The sequence below is a fragment of the Carcharhinus amblyrhynchos genome, unplaced genomic scaffold, assembly GCF_965287045.1.
Source record: "Carcharhinus amblyrhynchos unplaced genomic scaffold, sCarAmb.v2.hapA scaffold_38, whole genome shotgun sequence".
Lineage (NCBI taxonomy): Eukaryota > Metazoa > Chordata > Chondrichthyes > Carcharhiniformes > Carcharhinidae > Carcharhinus > Carcharhinus amblyrhynchos.
The window spans coordinates 7,918,581-7,924,579 of record NW_027649779.1 but is presented as its reverse complement, the minus strand read 5'-3'; positions in this window follow the sequence as shown (position 1 = coordinate 7,924,579).

Sequence of the window (5,999 nt, the reverse complement as noted above, 5' to 3'; positions counted from 1 at the left end):
CCCTCACTCACTCACCCCATTCTCTCACACTCACTCACTCACCCACACTTACTCACCCTCACTCATCCAGTCTCACTCACTCTTACTCACACTCATTCACTCACCTACCCACCCTCAATCACCCAGACTGACCCCAACAGACTCAAGCTCAATGGTCCTCTCTCTCTGTCTCTCTCTCACTTACGCCCGGTCACCCATTCAAACTCACTCAGACTCACGCACTTACATTCACTCACACACCCTCACATCCTCATCATCACTCAACATCACACACCCTAACTCACAGATCCTCAATCACTCATCCTCACTCAAACACCTTCACTCACTCACCCTCACTGTCCCACCCATCCACATTCATTCTCCCTCACACACCACCCTCAATAACACACCCTGACTCATTCACTCTCACCCCTCACTTACACAGTTACATTCACTCCCTCACCCTCATTCACTCAATCTCACTCACTTCCACTCAGCCATCTCAACTAACCTTCACACATCCTCACTCACTCTCCCACACTTTTTCACTCTTGCTTACCTACACTCATCCAGCCACCTTCACTCACATTCAGCCTCCTTCACTCACCTACCCTCTCTAACACACCCTCATTTACTCACACTCTCTCACCCTCACCCACACTTACTCACCCTCAATCACTCATCATCACTCAAAGAACTTCACCCACTCACCTTCCGTCACACATACACCATCACTCATCCTCATTCAAAGAACTTCACTCACTCACCCTCACTTACCCACCTTCCTTCACACGTACACCATCACTCATCCACTCTCACTCATTTAATCACTCACCCTCACACACTCACATTCTCCCACTCACACTCACTGAATCTGTGTGGGGAAGGCCTGCAACGAGGGACAAAAAAGATCTCAAGCGGCAGTTTGGTGTTCAAAGGTGGGAGCTGCCCTGGGAGTGCAGAGAGCTGGAGGGAATCGCTGGGGGCTCGGGGCCAGGGACAATGGCAAAGAGTCAGGGGAGAACAGGAGGCGGGGGAAAGGGCCGAGAGCCGGGGTGGGGGGAGGACAGAGAGCCAGGGGAAACAGCAGAGAGCTGGGGGAAGGGCAGAGAGCCGGGGAACAGGGCGGAAAGCCAGGGGAAAGGGCGGAGAGAGAGGGGAAACGACAGCGAGCAGGGGGAAAGGACAGAGAGACCAGTGAAAGGGGAGGGAGCTGAAAGAAAGGGCAGAGAGATGGGGGAAAGGGCAGAAAGACCAGAGAAAGGGGGGAGAACCAGGGAAAAAGGCAGGGAGGCACGAAAAAGTGCAGGGAGGCCGGAGAAAGGCAAGAGAGCCGAGGGAAAGGCAGAGAGCCAGGGGAAAGGGCAAAGAGCTGGGGAAAATGGGCAGAGAGCGGGTGATGGACGGGCGGAGTGAGGGGGTTCAGAATAGAGCTAGCACCACAATCAGCTCATCTGTAATCTCAGTGAATGATGGAGGAGACTTCAGGGCCCGAATGGGAAACTCCTGCTATTAATGTATGATCCTTCAATGAGTCAATGTTGGATTTATTTGAATTTATAATCACATTTAGAGTTCCCTGATCATTCAGTAAGTATTCATTCCGGAGGTATTTTTGAAGCAAAGTCACTAATCTCTGTTTTGTGGAGTGAGAGGCAGTGAGTTGGAGAGAGGAAGGGATACCAATCAGTTTGAACCCAGGCAATTTCCAAAACTAGTGTGGAGATGCCGGAGTGAGGTTGGTGTGGGCACAGTAAGGATTCTCACAACACCAGGTTAAAGTCCAACAGGTTTATTTGGAATCACAAGCTGTTGGAGCTCCCTCATTAGGTGAGTGGAATCACACACTGCTGTTGTTGAGAAATAAACAGTTGCTGCAATAATGGAGAAAATTTTTGCTGTTCTCTGTTTATCCAATGAATGACATGTCATTGTGAGACTAACAGAATGTGTTTTTTTTCTTCCTAATTTGATAGAAGTGGAGACAGGGATATGAGTTTCTACAGAGATGACAATTCCCAAATGATAGAAGTAACATCATCTCAAAGGCGGATGAAAGATTTAATCGGGAAATATTAGGGATAAGTTCATAATTCTAATCAATGTTCGAGATAGAAACATAGAAAATAGAAGCTGGAGTAGGCCATTCGGCCCTTTGGGCCTACTCCGCCATTCACTTTGGTCAGCGCTCATCACTATCCTGATCACACCTACTACCCATATCCCTTCATCCCTTTAACACCAAGAGCTATATCTAATATAGAAACCTATTTGTAACAATATGTTTGATGACTTAATAAACGCACGAGTCTAACTTGTTCAATTGGTTATTCTTTCCCAGCGACACCATCTGCGCCCACTCTCTACGGCATGGTCTCCCCCTGTCAGCAACAGAACTCCGATGGCTCCATCATCTTCGGATGTTTGGCGATGGATTACCTTCCAGATGTCTCCAAAGTGACCTGGAAGAAAAATGGGCAAACGGTCCCCAGTGGGTTTAAGACTTACCCATCAGTGAGAAACACGAAGGGAACCTACACCCTGAGCAGCCAGTTAACGATCAGCGACTCAGCGGGAGAATGCCCCAGAATTGACTGTGAGGTTCGACACATCAGCACAGTCAAGAGCATTGGAATACCATGTAAGTGTTGTGGAGCTTGGGTAAAACAGAAACACTGGGGTTAACATGTAGGACCTTGGTTATAACTCATTTAACTAGATGTGCATAATCCGGCCCTCTGGATTGGTCCATTTAGTGTCCATTGACTGCAAATGAGTTAGAACATAGATCCTTGAACATTACAGCGCAGTACAGGCCCTTCGGCCCTCGATGTTGCGCAGACCAATGGAACCAATCTAATGACCCTCCAACCTAAACTATTCCAATGTTATCCATATGCCTATCCACTGACCATTTGAACGCCCTTAAAGTTGGCGAGTCCACAACTGCTGCAGACAGGGCTTTCCAAGCCCTTACTACCCTCTGTTGACAAATGTTTAATTGATATGTTTTTTTTTCCTGAAGGTCCAAAGCCTGAGCCTGTGATCCATCCAACTCTTATCATCACCGTGAGTTCCAGTGAAGAAATCTCAAACAGGAAATTTGCAATCATCGTCTGTTCAATCATCGATTTCCAGCCAGGGTCAATGGAAGTGAGTTGGCTGAAGAATGGGGAACCCACGCATTCAGGAATTGTCACCTCTCCCCCCTGTGAAGTGAACGGGAACTTCTCGGCCAGCAGTCGGCTGAACGTCTCCGCTGGGGAATGGTTCAGCAAAGCGGTCTATACCTGCCAGGTCACTCACCAAGGGCACACTCAGAGTCTGAACATCAGCGCATCTCAGGGTAAGAGACTCAAACAGAGGACAACATATATCATTCTGATGTTAATCAGAATTAGGGATCTATTCAAGTTGGTACAAAGCAGAGAACAACTTGTAAGTTATTGTCCTGTTGTTTGCTGCATTAGGACAATATCTCATTCAGAATTTCATCAGAAAAACAATTTTTTGTTATCCCTTCCTGAGATGTGCATTTATTTCCCAAACCTGAGGGCACTGAAGTGTCACTCACGTTGCTGTGAATCTGGAGTCACATGCATGCCAGGCCAGATAAAGACAGCAGGTTGATTTTGCTAAGGAACATTTGTGAACTAGGAGGGGTTTTACAGCAATAGCTTCATGAGAACCATTTCAACTTTGAATTATACGTTTTTATAAAATACAAATTTCATATTTGCAATGATGGGATTCGAATCTGTGTCCCCAGAGTCTTAGCCCTAGGTTATAAGCCCATTGACAACACCATATGCCACTGCCTCCCCTTAAAAGAGTGCCCCCTATCTGTTTGAAGTAATATAGTGAGTGAGGTGGCCTTGATGTCAGCTTGTTCCTAGACAGCTGGTAAAATTTGGAGAGATAGTAGGTGTGAGACTGTTTCACAGGTCACAGCACAGGGGTAAAATATTGGAAAGTGCATTCACCCTATTTATAAACCAACGGTCAGTACTTTTTCTCTGAGTTCAGGATGGTGTGTTTCTTTGGGAATTCTCCAATCCTGATTCATGGAAATGTTACCGCTGCTCCAATATTTAATACAGGGAATAATTCCATAGAGCAAGCTGGTTTCCCATTCGCCATGGAAGGTGAAAGACGATAGTTAGAGATTGATATATTGAAGGTGACTTTGTCTCCTTCAGGCTGAAGACTGCTGTCCTGCTTCTGAAGGGGAACTAGGGCTCATTTCCATTTCTCATTCACAGATCCTCTCCCGTGCCTTGATACCACAGTGAAGATACAGCCACCACCAATAGAACAGGTCTTACTGGAGGCGACCGCGACCTTAACCTGCATCATTTCTCATCCTCCTGATGGAGTTAACGTGTCCTGGATCCAAGACAGGAAGTATTTGAAATCAGAGATTGCAGAAAAGCCCGGAGCGGATCGTGACAGCGTGATCAGCAAATTAAGCATCTCCACACAAGCCTGGCTGAGTGCGGCTGTGTTTGAGTGCGTGGTGAGCCATCAGGATCTGCCGACTCCTCTAAGAACATCTATCCACAAGGAAACAGGTGAGCTGAGAGATTGAAGCAATAAATGTAGGGTCAACGGCAGGGTTCTGAGCAACGTGGAGGAACAGAGAGATCTTGGGGTTCATATCCACAGATCTCTGAAGGTTGCCACTCAAGTGGATAGAGCCGTGAAGAAGGCTTATAGTCTGTTAGTGTTTATTAACAGGGGGTTTGAGTTTAAGAGCCGTGGGGTTATGCTGTAACTATACAGGGCCTTGGTGAGACCACATTTGGAATATTGTGTTCAGGTCTGGTCACCTCACTATAAGAAGGATGTGGAAGCATTGGAGAGAGTGCAGAGGAGATTTACCAGGATGCTGCCTGGTTTGGAGGGTAGGTCTTATGAGGAAAGGTTGAGGGAGCTGGGGCTTTTCTCTTTGGAGCGGAGGAGGATGAGAGACGACTAAATAGAGATTTATAAGATGATGAGGGGGATAGATAGAGTGGACGTGCAGAGACTATTTCCTCAGGTGGATGTAGCTGTTACTAGGGGGGTATAACTATAAGGTTCATGGTGGGAGATATAGGAGGGATGTCCGAGGCAGATTCTTCACTCAGAGAGTGGTTGGGTGTGGAATACACTGCCTGCTGTGATAGTGGAGTCGGACACTTTAGGAACTTTCAAGCGGTTATTGGATAGGCACATGGAGCACTCCAGAATGATAGGGATTGGGATAGCTTGACCTTGGGTTCGGACATAGCTCGGTACAACATTGAGGGCCGAAGGGCCTGTACTGTGCTGTAATGTTCTATGTTTGTATGTAAATGCATCACTGTGTCTATCTCCAGTGAAAGTGTACTACTCAATATTTAGTATTCAGTGCATTAATGTTCTCCCCTGAACTAAACGATTCTGGGCCGAGTGATAATTTTATGGGGAGTTTGATGTGTTGATGAGTGAAAAGTGAACTGAAGGCGATGTTATTGGGTTTAGATCGAAGAAGAAGGGAGGAGCCTGATGTGGAGCATAAAAAACCAGAAAACCAAAAAGAAAAAGTAGATCAGTTGGGCCGAATGGCCTGATTCTGTGCTGTAAACTTTCTGAATCTTTCCACTCCACCCCCTCTGAGTTATTTGAGAAAACAATTGTGTTCACCTCTCCTCCAAGCTGCAAATCAAAAATGGGAAGAGTTAAAATCAGAAGCGAAGCACATTTTCCTGAGATCTAACCAGTGGTTTCATTGTCTCCAGAATTCTCCAGTTTATTGACATTAATTGTACATTTTCTGCAGATCCAAATCCGCGGGAACCGGTCGTCTCTGTCCTCCTGCCCTCGGCAGAAGACGTCTCCGCTCAGAGTTTCGTCTCCCTCAGCTGCTTAGTGAGAGGTTTCTCCCCCCGAGAGATCTTCGTCAAGTGGACCATCAACGACAAGCCGGTGAATCCCGGCAACTACAGGAACACCGAGGTGGTGGCGGAGAACGGCAATAGCTCCTTCTTCATGTACAG